Below are 23,225 nucleotides of genomic sequence, written 5' to 3' on the forward strand. Positions count from 1 at the left end.
GATGGGAAAACATGGGGGAAAGAGATGATCCAGAGTAACCTTCAGTGAGGATGATTAATTGTATGAATTACAACATGCCAGATAACATTGCTAATGCTCCCGTATCATTGGTGAATTTTGGAGCTACACGAAGAATTTCAGAACTTTGAAATTACCGAGTTTTGGCATATTTTAAAGAACAATTCCAATGATAAAAATAATTATACGTTAGGAGAAAAGCTGACACAGGCAGGCAAAAAGAAGGAAAAAATAGGAATCTCTCTTTTTCAGAGCATAAATGTTTTGGTGTATTGTCTCCCAATCGTTCTTGAAGTTTAAAGGAGAACCACAAGCTAGATTCAGAATTCCTTCATGGTAACTAGTTTTGTTTTTGTTTTTGTTTTTGTTTTTAAAGAAAACAGGTGTTACTTCATAGTCTCTGATAGAGGAAGCTAAACTGTTTATTCTGAGGTTCCAGAGATAACATTCCATTAAAATATCAAACCTCTCATATGTACCCTTGGAATTGAATCCTTGTTCTACTGAAAGCTGAGAGGAAACTGTAAGCAGGTGTCTAACATAAAATTATATTCGACGGCCCTATATTAATAGGTTGGAAATATGGTGATGAAATAAAATCAACAGTGTCTTGAATAAAAATAGAAATGCATTTTCTGGTATCTCTAGCCCCCCCCCCCAAAAAAGCCCAGCTCTGAAATCTGCTTTGGTTTTAAGTTTATGGGTGCTCTGACTTAAGGAAGGGAAATTTTAAAAAATTTTTTCTTTATTTATTTGACAGAGATCACAAGTAGGCAAAAAGAGAGGGGGAAGCAGATTCCCTACTGAGTAGGGAGCCCGATGTGGGGCTGATCCCAGGACCCTGAGACCATGACCTAAGCCGAAGGCAGAGGATTAACCCACCAAGCCACCCAGGTGCCCCAAGGAAGGGAAATTTAACAATGATCTCAGAGTGCTTCATATCAGCACAGTCCATGAATCACTGTGGTAGAAACATACTTGATTTCCTGATACCAATCTTAATAGGTGCATAAGAGTTGACTGTTAGCCTCCTAGTGACACCCAGAGTCCTGGTAGATTATCAGTCCAAAAGGGGGTTGGATGCAATGAGGTCTGATGGTAGCAAGAAGGCTGTTGGAACGTTACATGGATAATTGCCCTTTTAGGATGTAACGTTGGCTCTGCATCCTGGATTGAAGTGAATCTCTTGGGCTCCTTGAAAAATGACATCTTTCCCTGGACTCATATACCCTGGGCATGCCAGACATTCCTGGGGTGATCAACAACCACCCATCAGCTCAGTGATCCAGCTCTGTATGGGCTTGCATGCTTCTGGACTTGGCCGTACTCAGCCCAGGACAGGGAACCCTTTAAGCAGATAAAGGAAATTGCTAGTGACCCACTGCTGTGACTCTGGACCTAAGCCATATTAAGAAAAGAACAGCATATTTATCATCTCTACCACCTATGCCTTGCAGAGGCCGCAAAACGAGCAGAATCTTGCAATGCATGTGCCAAGCACATGAATTTCCCTTTCGATTCTCTGTAGAGTTGATTTCTAAAGATGCAATAGAGAGAGCAGAGTGATGAATCAGTGCCTGGCAGATCCCTAAGTCTTATCGTGGAGGAATGATGGGGAGCCTGCCGGATGATGCAGGAGTTCCCCCTTCAAATGATTGCGTTACCTCAGATTTACAAACAGATCTTAAAAATACAGAGGAGGATGTCCCAAATCACTACCTTTCAAAGTTAAACAGCAGAAAACTAGCTCATCCTCACATTTTCTTTCCTAGAAAAGACCTCCTTTCTGCCACGTATTAATTAAGCACTTACTTGAGTCGTTATGTCTTTGCTCTCGGCATGTCATGATTTTGGCACTTCCTAATTGCTGCCCACCCACTACATTGAAATTTCACCTTTTTTTTTTTTAACTTCAGTCAGCCAGATGACTGATCTTCTCTACAAATATATACAAGCATGAGAACTATGAGTCGATAGCAACGGTTTAATGGGAATTCTCACACCACATACTAGTGTTTCCCCAAGGAACCCCACGTTTTCTTTCCATATTGTGCTGTTTGCTTAGTGCAGATAGATGAGTGAAAAGGACCTGTGACCACTTTCCTGCCCACAAATTACATTTTGTCCATAGCTGGCTCCTCTATTTTGTTGTTTTGTGGCTATGGTTATGCTCACCCTAAAGGAAAGATTTTAGTGTGAAAGGGAAGTCTGGGTCTGGACTTTTTTTTTTTTTTTTAATTTATTTATTTGACAGACACAGATGATGAGTAGGCAGAGAGGCAGGCAGAGAGAGAGAGATTAGAGAGCCTGATATGGGGCTCGATCCCAGGACCCTGAGATCATGACCTGAGCTGAAGGCAGAAGCTTTTAACCCACTGAGCCACCCAGGCGCCCCTGGGTCTGGACTTTGAAAACGTTTGTGGAAGGGGGTGCCTGGGTGGCTAAGTGGATTAAGCCTCTGCCTTCGGCTCAGGTCATGATCCCAGAGTCCTGGGATCGAGCCCCGCAGCGGGCTCTCTGCTTAGCGGGGAGCCTACTTCCTCCTCTCTCTCTGCCTGTCTCTCTGCCTAAAACGTTTGTGGAAGAAGAAGGTAGTAGGTGTTTTCATTGCAGCATAAGCTTCATAGGGTGTCAGTGACCAGGCATCAGCCCTTTATAGATAGGAATCTCCCCACTTACTCACATTCCAACAACCCCTTTTGAGGTTCTCAGTGCCCTCCTTGCCCCCACAATTTAAAGGCAATCATTATTAAATGGGAGAATGTCTGGGATACTTCCGTGCATCAGGTGAGGGGACACACAGTGGTATTTAGGGGGCATCGGAACAGGTGGAGATAGACGTGAACCGAAACCAAGAGTCGGATGCTTAAGTGACTCGAGCTGCCAGGCATCCTTAGAAAAGACAGCATCTCAATGTAAAAGTAATTGAAAGTCACAAGTTGGAAGAAATGACTGTTGGCTGTTGGTTTCCAGAGGGCAGGTCCAGATCTCAGAGGCATAACTTAGTAGGAGGCAGAGATAACAACAGACATTAAAATATGTTAGGTGCAAGAATTCTAAATATGCTACTGTCTCCTTAATATTATGACGTATCTTGAGTTTTTCAAAAATACAAGTGTTTCCTCATAATAGTAATTTCATTGCCTTTCGTGTTGTCTGCCCCTTAAGGTATGTTCAGTGAGTACTGTTACTGTTATTCTTGATGTTGTTATTGTTACTTTATTACTCATTCAGAGTTTTCCTAGGTATTAATAAAGTCTTGGCAGGCCCAGATCGTTTTGTCACTTGCTGACTTCATTATTGTCATTCCTGACGGGGTCGACGCTCCATTAATACCTGTTCAGTAGTAAACAAAAGCAACACACTCTTTTGGGGTCCGATGGTTGAATAAATATAAGAAGACACTGGAAACCGTGCAGAGAAAGTAGGATATAATTATATTTTGAACTCCTGTGAAGCAGTCACTAATATTGAGCAATGCATTTAGTCCCAACAGAGTTTTTGGTAAATCGAAGGAGGCCCGTTGGCGGATTTCACCGTGTATTGAAAAATGGAGACGTTCACAAAGACGTCAGCTAGGTCCCTCAAGAGGGACCCAGGTGTTTCTATTTAGATGTGTCGGACACCATGAAACACCCAAATGACTTTTAGAAGAACCGTGTGGAGCTAAAGATGTGTCATTTTAATCTAACAGGAAATGCAACTTGTGTCCTTTAATGAAAATGTGTGTGACCTGAGAAGATTTCCTTACATAACTAGATACCAAAGAGCAATGGTTATTTGACAGACAAGTATTTGGGTATGGGTGAATTAGTTTATAGTCGCCAGTGAATGTGAGTCTGCTAGTTCATAGCTAATCTAGGTATGAGTAAGAACATCTACAGACTTCACAGGGCATGAATGAGGTTGTTGACAGGCTCCACTGGGTATGGGTAAGCTAGTCTGTAGAATTTAGTGGATATTGGTAGCTAGTGTACAGACTCCACTGGGTATAAATAAACTAGTCTATAGGCTTTACTAGGTTTAAGTAAACTGGTCTGTAGATTCCACTGGATATGGATAAGCTCATCTACAGAGTCAATGAGTATTGATTGGTAAACTATCTATGGACTTCACTAGGTATGAGTAAATTAGTCTATAGACTACACTAGATATGGATAAGCTAGTCTACAGAGTCAATGAGTATTGGTAAACTATCTATGGACTTCACTAGGTATGAGTAAACTAGTCTATAAACTACACTGAGTATCGGAAAGCTAGTCTGTAGTCTTACCTGGATATGGATAAGCTAGTCTACAGAGTCAATGAGTATTGGTAAACTATGGACTTCACTAGGTATGAGTAAACTAGTCTATAGACTACACTGGGCATGGGAAAGCTAATGTCTAGACTTCCTTGGGTGTGGATAAGGTGGTCTACAGACTCCACTGTATATGCATAAGGTAGTCTGTAGACTTTTTTTTTTTAAAGATTTTATTTATTTTTTTGACAGAGATCACAAGTAGGCAGAGAGGCAGGCAGAGAGAGCGGAGGAAGCAGGCTCCCTGCTGAGCAGAGAACCCGATGCGGGGCTCGATCCCAGGACCCTGAGATCATGACCTGAGCCGAAGGCAGAGGCTTTGACCCACTGAGCCACCCAGGTGCCCCAAGGTAGTCTGTAGACTTTGCTGTCTATTAATAAGCTGGTCTGTAGGCTTAACTGGATCGTCGGCAAGGTGGTCTGCATTGTGCATTGAGAATGGGTAAGCTAGTCTATAGACCTCTCTCCATACAAGCAAACCAGTCTGCAGACGCCATTGCATTTGGGTAAGCTATTCTACAGACTGAACTGGATTGTGGATAAACTAATCTTTACGTCCATTAAGAATGGGTCATCTAGTCTATAGATGTCACTAGATATGGGTCAGCTAGTGTACAGACTCCATTAGGTACGGATAAGCTACTTCATAGATCTCCCTGAGTGCTATGTCTACAGTAGCCTGTGGACTTCTTTCATATAAACAGGACCGTTTACATGGGGAGCAGATGAACAAGTGAATATGATGGGTAGCCCAGTACTCTAGGAACAAAAACTTGGATAAAATATTAGCAGTATTTTCCACTGAGTACAGGCTTCCTATATGTTTTCCGTGTGTTCTCACAATCACCAAGTACAAAATTAAGCAAAATAGATCAGTCTTGTAACGAGTCTTGTAACTAGTGCTTGCTCATGGTTAGGGAGTGACTTCCTGATGTTGTTTCTGGTTGCAAGTAACAGTAGTAACAGAGAAGATGGTGACATTATTAAGTCATAATGAGAAGTCCTTTGGTTGATGGAGTCTCAGATAAATCTCTCTGAATGTGTGATGGGTTAGAGAATGATTCTTAGAGCTCAGAATGCTTAATAATGTTGAGGGTTTAGAAATACCTAAACAGTTTGGGATAATCATTTAGAGAATTCTACATAGACATACTGCTAATTCAAAGGTTTTAATAGAAGATAAGGGGAAATTTAAATACTCAGCTACTACATAGGTATTCTATATTACGAGTTACATATGTTACATATGTAACTAGTAACATAGAATATAGAATATGTAATGTAACATAGAATATGTAACAGTTACATATAACATATGTAACTAGTAACATAGTTACTATATGTAACTATAGGTATACATACATATATATAGTTACTATATGTACATAGTTACATATGTAACTAGTAACATAGAATATAGAATATGTAATGTAACATAGAATATGTAACATAGTTACATATAACAGAATAACTATGTTACATATTCTATGTTACTAGTTACTATGTTACCTATTTTACATAGGTATTCTATGTTATTTAGTTCTTTATCTGTAATAATTTGACTAATGCATTTCTAATACTGATAATTATAACTAGATAGCAAGTAATGAATTAGACGTTTAAAAGTCACATATTCTAAAATTGTAATTATGTGAGTCATAACAAAAAATTATAATAGGTTAGAATTAGTCTTTCACAATAACGTGTCAGTGATTCATTAGTTCACAGGAGTTTTTTGGTAATTTTTGCTTCTCTGTAGCTAATTGTTTTCTCTAACAAACTGACGGAAAGAATATTAGGCAGAATAAATGCAAAGAAACTGTTTTATGATTGTTGTCAGGGTCTAAGGAAACGTCAGGAAAAATCTGAGTGTTTATTTTCTTTTTACACAAATGATTCCTAGTAATGAAGTGTGTTCCTTGGCTAAGCCTTGTTGAAATGACAGGTTATTTACACCTCTGTTTTATCTTATTTTATTTTTTTTTTAAGATTTTATTTATTTGACAGAGAGAGATCACAAGTAGGCAGAGAGGCAGGCAGAGAGAGAGGAGGAAACAGGCTCCATGCTGAGCAGAGTGTCCAATGCAGGGCTCGATCCTAGGACCCTGGGATCATGACCTGAGCCAAAGGCAGAGGCATTAACCCACGGAGCCACCCAGGCGCCCCTACACCTCTGTTTTAGATGGGTGTGGTCATGACATTTTAGATTCTCCAATTTGTACGGGTGCGACTCTCTAATTGCATAAGCAACTAGGCTGCACAGTTCATAACAATACATAGGGATAATTCAGAGTTTATAATGCAGCTGAACAAGGGGTTTGTTTTATATAAGAATGCATCCTGGACTCTTTAGTAAACAGAAAGGATTATTCTATTACCTGCTCCAGAAAGATGGAAGTTGTTTAAAACACAGAACACCTATTACATGTTGGAATTAAGCATCTTTTATGGCATTAAAATATTTCAGGGATGGAGAGAGTCCAAATACCGGACTCATTTCACGGCTTCACTGAGCCCTGACAGATCAATTTAATACGTGAACATCATTAACGTCAACATTTCTCATGCACTTTAAGGCCGCCACCGTATAACACCAGGGACCAAGTTCAGATTCGGACTTGGAAAGATAGTGAAGAAAAACCATTAAGATTTAGGAGTAGGAGAAATTAGAGTGGTTAGCAAAGTAGTATGCAATATTCTAGAACATTCTCCATTTAGGCTACCAGATACTCATTATGGAGTGTTGTTGACTACAAATGTGCCAGGCAGGTTTCGGTTATTGTTCCAGAGCTCACGTGTGTATTCTTTTTCCAGTATGGATACAGAACCTACAGACACAGAGCTCATTTTTACCCCAACCTCCTTCCAACCATCTTGTTTTTTATGAAAAGAAGAAGTTGTTAACAGCCAACATGGAAATCCACTGGACATGGGCTGACCCTTTTAGGCACTTAGTTCTAAAATAACACTTCCTTTTCTCTCTTTTCCATGTGTAACAGGAGCATAACTTAGGGCTATTTAGAACTTTATGTGCCTTCTCAAGTACAAAGACAGAAGACATTCATTTTATGTGAATTATCATAAATATTGCCATAAAGTTTTTTTAAAAAATAATCATTTTTATCTCTAATGTTTTCTTTTTTTTAAAGATTTTATTTATTTATTTGACAGAGAGAGATCACAAGTAGACACAGAGAGAGAGAGGGGGAAGCAGGCTCCCAGCTGAGCAGAGAGCCAGATGCGGGGCTCGATCCCAGGACCCTGAGATCATGACCCGAGCCGAAGGCAGTGGCCCAACCCACTGAGCCACCCAGGCGCCCCTCTCTAATGTTTTCTACTGCAAATAGTATGTTTTTTAAATCATCTTACCAAAAATAAATAAATAAATAAATTGTATTACAGGAGTGTCTGGGGGGCTCATTCACTTAAGCGTTGCCTTGGGCTCGGATCATGATCCCAGAGTCCTGGGATCCAGCCCCATGTAGGATTTCCTGTTCAGTAGGTAGCCCGCTTCCCCTCCCCCTTCACTCCCCTTCCCTCTCCCCTGCTCATGTCTCTGTTGTTATCTCTGTCTCTCTCAAATAAATAAAGAATACCTTTAAAAAATAAAAATAAAAACAAATCAGATTACAGGTCTTTGGTCTTGTAATCAAGTCATAAAAAGAATGCGCCCACAAAAGATTGACTTCAGGCAGTTTGGATTGTGTTTATTGAGCAAAAAAGTCAGATAGAAATTTGAAATATTTTTAACTTCATCTCATTGGTGTTTTAAATGGAAATATGATTGTATTTAGAAAAGGAGATGAACGTATGAAAACCTTATAACTTGCCTCTGAAATATGTGAAATAAGGTACGAATGGCTCGTAGTTGGAAAGGTGATTTCTCCTTGACATTCTTGCACACAAAACAATTTAAGATCCCTATCACAGAATAATTATTATTTTGTGTTTAAAGACCCCTGTTTTGGGGCACATTCATTACAGAGCCAATTTTCGTCGATCCTGCCCATGTAATAATGCAGTTAATGAAAATTTTGTTCTCTCCTGGAATGACGAGACAGTTTTTGAGAATTCTTCCTCTTGGTGCTTCCCTTTTTGCCTAACTTAAAAATGAGATGTCAATAACCAGTTATTGAGTTTTGTTAGTACTATGGGTGACCCTCTTAGGGGAGAATGACAATCCAAGAACGTCTCCATGAATAAGCCATAGCCATCTGGTAAAGCCATACCACACCTGTGTCCCTGCATCTCCGAGTCTTAGTTATGAGTTCATGTCTGATTCTCCTTCTGCCAATATTCAGGCATCAGTGGGATTGGAAGGAAACTAAGAGGGAGGCAGAGGGTAATTCCACACTTGTGGGAAGTGAATAAATAGTCCTTCTCCTTCTCCATTAATTCCAGCAAGTTTAGTTAGGATTTGAGAGGTTCCAACGTCCTAAATGACATGATATTTAAATCTAATCATATAAAAAGATTCTGAAACAACCATAGAAGTTACTTTTTGCATAATATGTAGACCTTACTTTTTCCGTCATACTTTTTCCATATTTTAAATAACAGTGGATTTGGTTATTTGGTCAAGTTCAATTAAGCTGACTCATTGTTGTGTCGGGAATGAAACATGTTCATTCACTCTCTGGACTCAGGGATGAGTCTCTGAAAGACTCAGCTTATGCTGTGCCTGCTTGGGAATCCTAAATGGAGACGATTTAATAGAATCTTATCTGTTAGAACTGAAGGTGTGCACCCTTATTAAACTGACAGCCTTGTACATTCAGAGCAGTTTACATAAAAAATATGCATGCTCCGTATAAAGAGTGTTATTGTTCTTTGTGTTGGCTTTTGCTTTATTTCCTTGTCTTTGGCCGTTCATCTTAAAGTGTGAAAGAAACGTTCTGGTTCTCTGGGAGGCTTGCATTTGCTTGATTTTTGAAAAAGGAACCATTGACTTCCGGAAATGCGTTGGATTAAATTCAGCCTTTTCGTTGATTAGATTGCCAGCGATTTTCTTTATTCTCTGTAGCTCTCTTCTAAGAGCAGGTTAAGGCGCATCAGAAACCCACTGAAATCCTGTTAGAGCTGGAAGGGCTAACAGCAAGCTTAGGGTTTCTGTGGTCAAATTGCTTTGTTTCTTTGAAATGCACACATGGCACGCTGGGCCGTGTTCTTCCCTAGAAACCTTGAAGTAAGGAGTTCTGAAACTTGAAGCTGGCGGTGCCCCCAACCCCATCCTCTTGTGCTAAGTCAGGAGGTCAGGTGCCTCAAAGAAGAACCTGGGCTTTCAAGTATGATCTGTGTGAGATCATGAGCATTATTTAATAATGACTGAGGCGTGAGCAGTCGGGCGAATGGCTCCAATCTTTCATCAAGAACCTTAGAAGACATTTGATGGTGAGAAGCTCTAGAGACACACAGAAGGGATTCATACAGTGTTCCTCTCGTTTGTCTTATATGTGATTTTAACATTCTAGACTCTGTTTTGAGGACAAAGGATTTTTAAAAGCCACCGTTTTCATCTAAAACATTTTTAAAGGCAAGTTTAAAGAAAAAAAAAAAGGAAAGATCCTTTCAATCAAATCTACTATACTTAGCTAATTTATATTGTCATGTAGAGGCTATCATTGCCGGGTCTAAATTTTAGAATTTTGATGCCCGCATTGAAAGCAATGAGTATTTGCAGATTGAAAAGAGAGGTTTGGGGGCGCCTGGGTGGCTCAGTGGGTTAAGCCGCTGCCTTCGGCTCAGGTCATGATCTCAGGGTCCTGGGATCGAGCCCCGCATCGGGCTCTCCGCTCAGCGGGGAGCCTGCTTCCTCCTCTCTCTCTCTGCCTGCCTCTCTGCCTACTTGTGATCTCTCTCTGTGTGTCAAATAAATAAATAAAAAAAAAAATCTAAAAAAAAAAAAAAGAAAAGAGAGGTTTGCATTTGAAAAATTCACCTTATCTTTTTTTTTCTCCTTTTCCTTCCCCAAGTGCTAATAAAAGTTGAGATAAAGTTTTAGAATACAGATTTTTTTTCCTTTTGCTACCATTAGCATATTTCGTAGCCGTGGTATTTCAAACGATTTTTGGAGATTTTTATTATGCCTGTGAAATAAGGTACCTGCCTGCCTGTGGGGGTAGGCAGGAAAAAATAATTTAATGTGATTTTTTTTCCGTTTCTTTTTTGAAAACTTCAACAGGTGGCTTGTGAAAGAAATGCTTCGTTGTAATAACATTTTACTATGGTACATTATTAGCGGATGATGGTGTGAGATGTTCATTTCTGTCACAGTTAGGGAAACCATTTCCTTGCTGTGCTCTCAATTTAACTTAAATCTTATGATTTCATGTTTTGAACAAACACCGACTTAATTTCTGGCGCTCACTCCCTCCCACTGACAGCCCGATTTCTGGCAGCTGCGATGATTAATGCATACGGTGTTGGCCAGAGGAATGTATTAAGTCAAACCTTAACTTGAGGAGGGCTAAAATCACTTAGAGTAGGGCAGCATTTCCCCATACATTAAAAAAAAATCCGTAAAAATAAATAATCTCATTAGAGCCAGATACTTATTTGTTTGTTTTTTAATTTATTTATTTGACAGAGAGAGAGAGAGAGATCACAAGTAGGCAGAGAGGCAGCCAGAGAGAGAGGGGGAAGCAGGCTCCCTGCTGAGCAGAGAGCCCAATGTGGGACTCGATCCCAGGATCCTGAGATCATGACCTGAGCCGAAGGCAGAGGCTTAACCCACTGAGCCATCCAGGTGCCCCGATCTTTGGGTTTTTTAATCACAACCATGCAGGTTCTCTGCATTCTTTCGGCGTATACACAACAAGAATCAGTCCTTTGGGGAAGACCTAGATTTTGACTTACTACTCAACTCTTGACAAAAGAGGAATTGGAGTGTAGAGTGACCAGCGGACACCCGAGATGCTCCTGAATCCTGCAAAGTCTTTGAGTATTTCTTTCAGGGACACGTCTGGATGCCTTGGCGGCAAACACACATTCTGCACCAACGTAATTGTTGGAGCACACGGCTATACTCATGAGGCAAAGACAATGGTTGTTGATTCTGACAAGCCCAGCACCGGTGCGTCTGATGGTAGGATGTCCGCGCAAGACGGTGAAGCCTGTTGGGTGCATCAGACACATTGTAGATACTCCCCGCAGCCAAATGGCTCCGGTCAAATGTCACTCATCTCTCTTCACTGTCCCATTTCTGTGCCAGTCGTCTGTACGTCCAGGTCAGCGTTTCAGCTTCTCCTGGAGAAAAACGTTCTGTGCCCACACAATGCTGGTGTCTACACTGAGGGCATGGCTTGGCATCCTAGCTGGCGTCTCGTCGCTTGGCTTCCCTTCCCGAATCCTCCTTGTACCTACAGGGCGTTGCTTGTGGCTAACTGAAGCCATCACCTTTTCATAAGGCTGACAAGGCGTGGGCTCCTGTCCCTTGATCTTGCCTACCGCGTGTTCATCCATACTGGCTGTTACCTCTTATCTAATCAGTCTGCTCTTGGTGTCTGTGATTTCCCCCGAGTTAGTCTCCAAGCACTGGGGAACCAGACCATGAGCATAGCCACGCCCTCAGAAGAACCCCACCGCCAGCTTGCTCCCTTCTGCCCTCCCCTGCCACGCATCCTCTCTGCGTGGACTCCACCTGCAAACCACTATTTGGAGCTCTGTGATCACAAGGATGCACCTGCCTGCCTGTCTGCCTGCCTGGAAGTGAGCCCACATGCTAATGTCTCCTTACACCTAATTTAGCCAAATATCCTGTGCTCATCTTTAAGCAGATGACCCTAAAGAGAGCTTATCCTCACTCTAATGCACAGGAGCCAACTCTACAGAGCTGGGAAATTCAAAGTTTAAAAGGCTTATGTCTGGCATTTCAATAAAGGACACCTGTTTAGTCCGACACAGATAATGGTTGATGAATCAAAGCTGGAAAGTCTTTTGAAACCTATGGGAAGGGAACAGTTTTATTCAAAAGGATCCTTTTCAGATAAATATGGCCAAAATAGACAATGTCCAGAATATACAGGCACCCACACATACGCATTTTATTAATGCGAATGCGACATAAGCATGTATTATAAAATGAAGCAGTAAATAATTAGGTAAAAATGAATAGGAATTTACCTCTAAAGTCACAGAGGTCCAAAGTATGTGCCTATGAGTAGCGTCTGTATTGTTAACATCAAAAAAATACACGGTGTAATCATGTATGGAGAGATTAAATTTATAGAGTTTTCCATGATCCATTTATAGAATGTCTTATCATGTGATTGTGCTGAGAAGTCTTGGAGAGCATGGCAGGCATGGGGGATGGGGTTGAGGAGTGGGCAGGATCACTGCTTGCCATTATTGGGCGGTTGGCCAAAGCCCAGGAGCCAGTCCATGTCTAGGGCTCCTTAGTTTCTTCCAAAAATCTCTCCCTGCTTTACTGAACCTCATGAGGTTATGATTCTGGGTCTGGCTCACTCAAGGCGTCCACCCATCCTTATATGCCTGTTCAATGCTGGCGGAGTACCTAAACGTAGACACACTACTCAAATGACATCAGGGTGGCAGGCCATCCCCAAACCTGGTAGGACATCCCGGTCAGCTCCAGATTATTTGAAAAGTCCCCACTACAAGGCTTAACGGCAGAGAGAAGGTAGCCAGATCGCTGAGGAGAATCACAAAGCCAAATGTAGGGACGAGGTCCAGGGTCCTCTTTGGGAACTGGCTGTGGTTTAACTCATCTGGTTGTGTTAATGACCTCCTCCATCCGTACTGGGTGTTACCTCTGATCTAATCAGTCTGCACCAGCAGTACATTGGCTGAAAGTCAGGTTTCTACTCAAAATGTGCATTCGAATGAGTCTGGGTAGACACATCCTAGAAATGTTGGAGGGATATCCCCAGTGATGTGAGAGAGCAGGAGATGGTCCAGGACCCGTGGCTTTGGGTTCAGACTCCAATTCCAATACTGGCCTTGTGTCCTCCTGCAAATAAAATTCATGTTCACGTTCTCTCTCTACCAATTCCATCTTAACTAAAGTGTGTTTCTGTGAAGATGAAATATGCAAGAAATGTAAAAAAAAAAAAAATCACATTGTCTACTGCATGAATATTAGTTCCTCACAAAACCCCATCACAGATTTGGGGACGTGAGCTGAGACCCTTGACTCTCTCTTTAATACAAAATAAAATGAAACATGGTATATAATTTATTTCTTTTTTTCTTTAAATTTTTTTCACCTCATTAAAGTTAACAGGGTACTTCTACATGTAAACATTTGCTGCAAGTTTTCAGCCACGTGAAACTGAATTCTCTTTCTGTAAGTAAGCGTCTTTAGGCCCATAGCTTTGTATGTTATAGAAAACACTTCTCCTTGGGTCCCAAATAGGAAGGCATGAAATCTGGAAATGCTGCAAGACGATTCCAATTCCCAGCTAACCTCTTGCCCCAAATGCAACAACTCAGTTAGCCTTTAATGCAACTAGCGACCAAAAATAGTTGCTTCAATGTGGGTGTTTAAGGGCGTGAGGTTCTGGTCACTACGAAATCCCTCCAAAGGCAGTAACAGTAAGCCAGGATTACTGGAAAGCTCAGAACACTCATAAGGCTTCATTCCAAAGTATTTCACAGAAGGTCACAATTTGTGTTTTCCCAGGTGGAGCTGGGGCTCCAGATTTCACTTGGCACTGCCCAAAGTGAGTGTCCCACATCACCTTTTTTTCTCTTATCTTGGATTAGCTTGCCCTAACGTACCATCACCTGGCCCTGCAGCTGCCCGGGCAGCCACTAAGCCTTACTGGCTTCCATCCTTCCATGATCTTGGCAGCCGCCTTGACCAACTGGCAACCATTAGCTCCAGATTGGTGTCCCAGGGTCCACCTCCGTTGTTAAATACTTCTAAAATAGTCTACGTGTGAAACCTCTTTCTTCAAAGGTGGTGATCCAACTTTGGTGTTTCTTCCCACGTAGTTATGTGCAAACCAATCAGAATCCACGGTCTTAAAACTAGCCACCTTCCGAATTGAGAAGCTTCATGAGACGTCATGAGACTTCATGAGAGGTCATGAGGCTTCATGAAACGTCTTGAGGCTTCATGAGGTTCCAAATCATCAATATCGTTCATTGTTAATACTGCCTTTTCCAGAACTTCTCGATACATGGGTCCAAGTGAAATTTGATCTTTCGGTTCCTGGGAAACATACACAAGATCTTTCCCATGTGCCTCCGAAGGATAACGCATGGCCAGAACTTTTTCTTTTGCCGTAAGGAGCATTGCCGATCGACCATCAGTCAGGAGAGAAGAATATGGCAGCTGTCGCGTGCCATAGGGCTTGATAAATGCAGTTTCGAGTTTGGCCATCTGCTCCAGAGAAGAAGGAGAAATTCCATCATCTTTGTGAGCAGTATCTTTTCCTGGTACTTTGAAGGGTGGAACATCAGACAGGAGTCCTGTGCCTTCTTGGCCAAGCTGTGTAAGGGCAAGGTGTACTCATCCCAGTCCTTGTGGGAAAGAACAAAGCCAGTGGTCAGTCCATCTGCACAGTGGCCCATTTTCTCAGGAGTGGAGAACTTAGCCACTGCAGGGAGCGCTAACGTTAGGAAATTTAGTCTGAAGTTAGAGACTAAGGATGCTCGCTGACCCAAAGTCTTGACCTCATGAAGATCAAGCGTCATGCTCCTTATTTTCCTTGAATGATAAATATAGCCTCCAGACATTCACTGCCATGACCACACCACCCTGCCCAGAAGTTATTTATCAAACCAACACGTGTATTCTTGGGCTTGGTGGGCAGAGCTGCAAGCCTTCGTGATGGCGTGAGCACGAGTCTTGTCAGAGAAGCCAGCTCTGTAGTCAGCCTCTCTAGCCACATCATTAGGACCAAAGACGATACAATCAACAACTTCCTTTGGGATGTTGGTCCAATGCCGCAAACCAGAAAGTGCTTCTCTGGCCAAACTATGCATGGTCTTCCTTCGAATTGCCTGACTGCAAGAGTGGACCGCGCACGCCAATCCCCCACCACAATACTCCTTCGGTTGGGATTGGGTGAAGTTTTCTTTGATTTGGTCTGGGCAGCTGGGGCAGCTCTTGCTTGGAGGAAATGCACAGAGGAGTCTTGCAGAAAGTCAGAGGGCCCATTGTGATGTCCTAGGAAGATTTTAAGACATACTGAGAGTAACTATAATTTAATTTTTAGGCTGAAAAAAATAGGGATTGTATGAAAACCATTTCATATGTAGACTATTTTAGAAGTATTTAAAAATGCTCTTTTGGAGTCTGAGTCCCTGTAATGACCCCAATTTCTGAATATTTAGCAATCAGGACTGGCTATTGGTTGATCAGTTCAACCATTGGGAATGATAGTCATTCTGTTCGTGATACTGTCTACTCTTGAACTACTCTTTTTCTTTTTCCATCTTTTTATCTTATAATAAGGTGGCAAAATAAAACATGCATTTTCATGTGTATACAGCAAGCTCAACCTATGCTTAAAAGCATATTTATGTAAAAAATCTGACTCATGAACCTTTGTGTTGTAAGTCCATCCTGCAAGTTCTGTGTGTGTGTGTGTGTGTGTGCACGTGAATGTGTGTGCACACCTATATGTATACACACACTCATCAAAAGTTGAAGATCAGGGGCACCTGGGTGGCTCAGTGGGTTAAAGCCTCTGCCTTCGGCTCAGGCCATGATCCCAGGGTCCTGGGATCGAGCCCCACATCGGGCTCTCTGCTCCATAGGGAGCCTGCTTCCTCCTCTCTCTCTGCCTGCCTCTCTGCCTAGTTGTGATTTCTCTCTGTCAAATAAATAAAATATTTAAAAAAAAAAAGTTGATGGTCAAAAAAAAAAGTTGAGTGTCATTGGTTTATTCTTTATTTTTTTTATTTAACTTAGGGAGTTATGAGTTAACCATTGGCATCAGCACCGAAAGCTCTTTCATTAATGTCATTTACTGGAATGTTATATAAAACTTCCTGATAATTCCTGTCTTCCAGTCTTTTGATTTTTTTTTTGCTTCTGGAGTCCTGGGTGACAAATATGCTTTCTTTTCATTTGTTCGATTCATAGATTTGGTTTCTGTGCTTCAGTAAAAATGCCAACTGAGGGGTTTTTTTTTTCCTTCTGTGAAGAATTTTTGCAGCACTCCAAAGGAAATACAGAAAATACAAGATAAGCTACTGCATGAAACAAAATTCATAAAAAAGCCCTTCCTGAGTGGTTCTCTAAGAAGCATCCCCTGCAACTTTCCGCAGAGTGCTAAGTTTATCTCTTTGATTCAGTGGTACAAGCCAGCCTCCACTTTCATCCTGCCGATGCGGGGTAGTTTACTTTTCAAGCAGGTCATAAAACACCCTGTTTGTAAAGCACTTAGCTACACTGCACAATGCAAAGAATAACATGTTAAACCACACGGAAGGCGTTCCTGTGGAATTTGAGATTTAAAAGCAACACGGCACAATGGATCTTTCTCCACAATCTGCCTTGCAGGATTCATGGTTTCAATGAAAGGACAGTTTCAAAGGCAAGCCCTCCGGAATTTGCCAAAACAGGCAGACTTCTCCTCTCCTGTCCTATTGTATTTGATGAGAGAACTAAATACAGTGCTGGCTTCTTCTAGTCTGTGTCACAGTTAGAAAAAGTCAATTTGCTCCGTTAACCTGTTGCCACATGTATTAGCCAATTATCCATCAGTGTGGTATTTTGATGTTAATTTTGTACCAGTAAACAGCGGGTGTACTAAGCATGATTTGGAGGAAAGCTCCCCAAGGGTCTCAACGTTGCAGGCACGGATGTTGGGGCTAGATTATGCTTTCTCTGGGGCTGTCCCGTGCTCTCCAAAGTGTTCAGCAGCATCTCTAACCTCAAAATTTTCCACGCGTGTAACCTAGCATCCCTTTTCTACGTTGTAATAACAAAAAAAATGTCTTCTGATACTGCCAGTGGTCCAGTAGGGAAGGGAATTGTCCTTGTAGGGAAACAATGTAATTCTCAGCTTCAGGATGTTTAAGTTAGTACGGGTAGTGCTGTGAGGCGTGTAAGCCTGATGATTCACAGACCTGTACCCCTAAGACAAATGATACACTATGTGTTAATAAAAATACATATTTTTTAAATTAGTGTGTTAAACCACTCTTGGTGATTCTGTCTTTTTTTTTTTTTTTTTTTTTTTTTATTTGACAGACAGAGATCACAAGTAGGCAGAGAGGCAGGCAGAGAGAGAGGAGGAAACAGGCTCCCTGCTAAGAAGAGAGCCCGATGTGGGGCTCGATTCCAGGACCCTGGGATCATGACCTGAGCTGAAGGCAGAGGCTTTAACCCACTGAGCCACCCAGACGCCCCTTGGTGATTCTGTCTTGCAGCCAATTTGGAGAACCGGTGGTCTCCTCCTTTGTGGCTCAAGGTCTGGTCCCCCAATCAGGAGCATCACCTGGGAGGTTGTTAGAAATGCAGATTAGCAGGATCTGCCTTTTACCTGGACCCCCAGGGCATCTCAATGCATGTCCTTCAAGGAAATGTCCTCTCTGAGAATACTGTCACTTCCAGGTCCTGTTTGTGTCAGCAGTTTGCACGGGGAGGGAAAGACGTGCCGCTGCAGTGTTGGAAGCTGGGGCAGGAGCCGTCAGAAGGTGGAGAGTAAATCGAATTCTCTGGAGAGTTTGTTACCATGAGTGACTCAAGAGATTGTGTTAGTTCTTCCTGGAAGACAGGAGAGGCGCTGCACAGAGCAGACAGATGATGAAGGAGCGCCTTCTGTTCTCGTCCTGCAGATCTTCCTCCTCTCTCTTCCTCTCTTGGCTTCCGAGCCCCCGCGTTACAGATTTTCCTTTGCCTCTGGCTGTGGTTGAGCAATGTATCAGCAGATCTCCAGTTAGCTTGAACAGGCTTTGCTCCTTGCAACTGGTTACACTGAGACCCCCCCCCCAATGATGCTCCATTTTACGTTAATAAATTTGGAGTGTGGGGACATACAATAATGGGGATCTGTGGCACTACGTTTATAAAGAAATTTCTGTTGTCACACAGTGTTGGTTCAGAGCTTTTGAAAGGCCATTTGATAAGAGTATTTTAAGTGGCTTATAAATGAATACCTATGTCATTGTTTTTTTTTTTAATATTTTATTTATTTATTTGACAGAGAGGTCACAAGTAGGCAGAGAGGCAGGGAGAGAGAGAAGGAGAAACCGGCTCCCCACTGAGCAGAGAGCCTGATGCGGGGCCTGATCCCAGGACCCTGAGATCATGACCTGAGCCGAAGGCAGAGACTTAAACCACTGAGCCACCCAGGTGCCCCCCTATGTCATTGTTTAATATTGCTTTTACGTATATATGTATATATATATGCTTTTTTGTTAATTATTTCTATTAACATAGACTGTATTATTTGCCCTAAGGGTACGGATCTGTGAATTATCAGGATTACACACTTCACAGCACTCAACATAGCACATACCCTCCCCAGTGTCCATCAACCAGGCACCATCTCCCTCCCCCCTTCCCCTTGTAACCCTGTTAGTTTTGTGAGATTAAGAGTCTCTTACAGTTTGTCTCCCTCCCGATCCCATCTTGTTTCATTTTTTTCCTTCTCTTCCCCCCAAACCCCCCACATTGCCTCTCAACTTCCTCATATCAGGGAGATCATATGATAGTTGTGTTTCTCTAATTGACTTATTTTACTCAGCATAATACCCTCTAGTTCCACCCATGTCGTCACAAATGGACAGATTTCATTTCTGTTGATGGCTGCATAGTATTCCATTGAATATATATACCACATCTTCTTTATCCATTCATCTGTTGATAGACATCTAGGTTCTTTCCATAGTTTGGCTATTGTGGACATTGCTGCTATAAACATTTGGGTGCACGTGCCCCTTCGGATCACTACGTTTGTATCTTTAGGGTAAATACCCCATACTTATGCATGCTTTTATATACATATAAATACATGTTTGGAAATAACCCAAAAGAATGAAAAGGGGAATTAAAACCAATTCTATGTTAGTGGATAGATGAGTGAGAAACGTTTTCGTAAACTGATAGACCTAACTCACAGCCATTAAAATGATAATCTCTGTGTTTATATAAGAACATTCAAAATATTTGTGTCAATTAAATGACAAAGACAAAACCCAAATTTTATTCATGGCAAGACAGCAGCTGTACAATGTGTGCCTGCGTAAGGAGGAAATGTGAGTGAGATGCAAAGAACAAGCTTAATTGTTTAAAAATCGAGATTGTGCACATTTTTCTTTGTTGTCATAAAGTGAGAAAACGGATGAAAATGTGCCTGTGTTTCTAGCATCCAGGAGACCATAAATACTACGTAATTTTTACATAAAGCTTGGGTGACACAAATTTAGGTGTTTTCTTCTTTTAAATAGTTTTCCATTCACTGTAAACAGAAATACAATATAATGGTTTCAAGTATACCCAGGTGTGAGAAATATGAAACCATTACTTTGTCTATAGAATCAGGTGTTTTTAGGGTCTCTGGTTAAGCTATTTATTTATTTGTGTTTTTGTTACCAAAAACGCGGATGTGAATGACTTGATTGCTCCTGTGTTCAGAGCCTTGCTGCCATTCATGCGACTTTTTGAACTAAGCAGGCTCTCTAAACGTCTCCATCTTGATGCATGAAATAGTTATGCCTATAACACAATGGGAGCCAAGGTTTTGTGTAAGTTATGGGGGACATTGACACACAAAGCTTAGTGCACTGCCTGGCAAATTATTATCACTTAATGGATACCCGTTGTCATGCCTGTTGCTTCCATTATACATCAGCAGCAAATTCCTGTGTGAGAAGATAATGATAAGGTCATCATCTCCTTTTTGCAGATTTTCAGTTTCAGTGTTTTACCATGGTACATATGCATTCATATTTGACCTGTATTTATTAGTATGTTAAATGTCAAGGCATACTTAATGAACCTCAGTTTATAAAGTTGATTTAATGAAAGTGATAGAAGCATACTCACAGATACTTGAATTGCTGTTTAAAATGTTGGCTCAATTGGACACACACAAAGACAAATCATTTTTTAAGAAGCCCTAATTGCAAAGTATATCTGCGTAACTGAGTTTTCATTAATTTAGACTGCTACGTTTTGTGGTCCCTTCGAAATGTGTTCCTGGGAAGATGGCGGCACCACACTGGTGTTCCGTGTCTACTTCCTGTAATAAAGCATTCAGGTTCCTCGAGCTCAGGATTCCTCTCCTGGAACTTAACCCACAGCCCCTGTAGGCTTCCATCCCAGCACATCTGCTTCACCCCAAAGGATCTCGGGGCAGGCAGAACTGATGAAAATATGGTAGTGTTTCTGCTCCTGTTGTGCTGTGAGTAATAATGTTTCCTTCTTCTCTGACCCGGGATCTCTAGTCTTCTGCCAACACTCATGAAACTGTGGCAGGTGGCCTGTTGACTTGCAGGTGGGGAATCATCTCCACTCCTTCAGGTCTTGATGTGCGCAGGTGTCAGGCTCCTTAAATACTCAGAACGAGATGCTTGTATGGCACTTCCGAATAAATATTCTCGGTATTTAAAAGCTCCGCTTTGTCCCGTAGTGTCTGGGTTCTCTTCGCAGATACTTTCAAATCCACTCGATTCATGTTGTTTTATGCTACGTGCATTTTTTAAGGATTTTAAAAAAAGATTTTATTTGTGAGTAATCTCTGCAGCCAACATGGGGCTCAAACTCACAACCCCAAGATAGAGTCATGCTCTAGTGACTGAGGTAGCCAGTTACTCCTATTATTACTTTCTTTTCTTAATTCTAATCATCCATGATCAGCTGTTTGGTTCAGTAAAAAAAAAATTTGCCGGGGTGCCTGGGTGGCTCAGTGGGTTAAGCCTCTGCCTTCGGCCCAGGTCATGATCTCAGGGTCCTGGGATCGAGCCCCGCATCGGGTTCTCTGCTCAGCAGGGAGCCTGCTTCCTCCTCTCTCTCTGCCTGCTTCTCTGCCTACTTGTGATCTCTGTCTGTCAAATAAATAAATAAAAATATATTTAAAAAAAAAATTTGCCTCTGAGTGTGTGTGGGTATATATATATATATACACACATACATACATACATACAAATCAATGTTTATATTATGTTTTTTTTGCAAAGTCCAGGGATTTTAAAAAAATTTTCTTCTCAACACTAATTAAAACAGTTATTAATCTTGGCAGTGGCACATTAGCCCAAAGGAAGGGTACATTTAAAAAGTGTGAGTTCGGGGCGCGTGGGTGGCTCAGTGGGTTAAAGCCTCTGCCTTCGGCTCAGGTCATGATCCCAGAATCCTGGGATCATGCCCCGCATCCGGCTCTTTGCTCAGCGGGGAGCCTGCTTCCCTTCCTCTCTCTCTGTCTGCCTCTCTGCCTATCTGTGGTCTCTGTCTGTCAAATAAATAAATAAAATCTTTTAAAAAAAAAAGTGTGAGTTCTTCCATAGAACAACCTTAACAAAATATTTTATTAAATCTCTTTATGTAATTTTTATCATGTATCCAAATTTGAAAAGCATTGGATTGACTTTGTAGAAGGAGATGCCTCGCCTTGCCTCACTTTTTTGCTTCCCAAACTTTAAGACCCATATGGATCCCCTGGCAATCTTGTTAGGGTTTAGGATGACATTGGGTCCGTCTGGAGAGGGGGCTGGTACTTGCTTTAATACCAAGTCCACAGTGGAAGTCATTGCTCCTGCTCCAAGTTGAAACTTTGAAATCAACGTCATCGTGACAATTCTCATCAAAGATTGTGAAAAAACAAAACAGCATGAAGCAAAATTTAACTCAATGTTCAAATATTTCTTCTATGGAGATATAGAACATGTTCTTAAAGACTTTTTCAATAAGAGCAATGAATGAAAACCAGGGACTAAGACGAAGAGAAAAATGGCTCTTCCAGGAAGGGAGCAAACCGTCTCTCTCTATCCAGTGCACTGAGTGTTGCTGCGTAAATCGATGTCTGCTACAGAAGAAAGCTCACAGAATTAGAAAGTTGTCATCAGCTGAAGGCTCCCTGCCTTGCCTTGGCATTTATGTCCCTGAAAGGGGCCATTAGTCTGGGAAATGGTCTCTTTGTGTGGCATGATGTTCATTAGGACCGCACTGTCTCTTCCCTCATATTTCTTTAGTACCCTGTCCTGGAGAGACAAACATCGAAGTGAATTGTACCATAACACTCTTACCATGTGGGCCGTTACCGGTGGTCTTAATGTGGTTTTAAAAGCAGAATAATTGAAACACAGGAACAGGGTGAGGTCCTGAAATTCTTCTCTGTTCCCCTTTTTTTTTTCCTAAACAGTGAGTCAAGTTCCAAAGGCAAGGAAAAACACAGATGACAATATGGTGTAGCTGAAATCTTATTCACACGTGTGCGCACACACACCACACACACACACACACACACAGGACAGAGCGATGAATCCACAAGTGTAATTTCAGGTATGGCCTGAATTCATACCCTGAAAACACAGGGTGTGGATAATGAACTAAGTGTATTAACACAGAGATGTGCTTCCCTGTGTCTTCATTGATGGGGTGTGACTCTTGCTTGGAATATAACAGTGACAGCCAATGTGTTGTTCAGAGACGGGTAGACATGCCATAGAAGGTACATGCCAGACAATGTTCAGAACGCCTAAAATTTCATAGAAAACTGTGAACCTGACCTAGAAAGTGCAGTATAAGCCTTTAGGATTGAAATAATTGGACAAATGTGTAATCTGCTGTGATAGGAGCTTATGGCAGTGGTCAGTGTCCATTGAGGCCATATGGAACATCTTTGCTTTGCTTTTTTACCCTCCCTTCTCTCCTTCCCTCCCCTCTCTTTCCCTCTCTTACCCATCCCTTCCCCTCCCCTTCCTTTACTTCCCCTCCCCTACTTTCCCTTCCCTTCCCTTCCCTCCACGCCCGTCCCCATCACCCGATGGC

At 41.7% G+C, this 23,225-nt stretch overlaps 1 pseudogene; it reads right to left on the reverse strand.

The window, feature by feature from the left end:
• Positions 1-12,174: 12,174 nt before the first annotated feature.
• On the reverse strand, positions 12,175-22,024 carry LOC123935250 (annotated as a pseudogene).
• Positions 22,025-23,225: the final 1,201 nt, after the last annotated feature.

The sequence above is a fragment of the Meles meles genome, chromosome X, assembly GCF_922984935.1.
Source record: "Meles meles chromosome X, mMelMel3.1 paternal haplotype, whole genome shotgun sequence".
NCBI classification, from domain to species: domain Eukaryota; kingdom Metazoa; phylum Chordata; class Mammalia; order Carnivora; family Mustelidae; genus Meles; species Meles meles.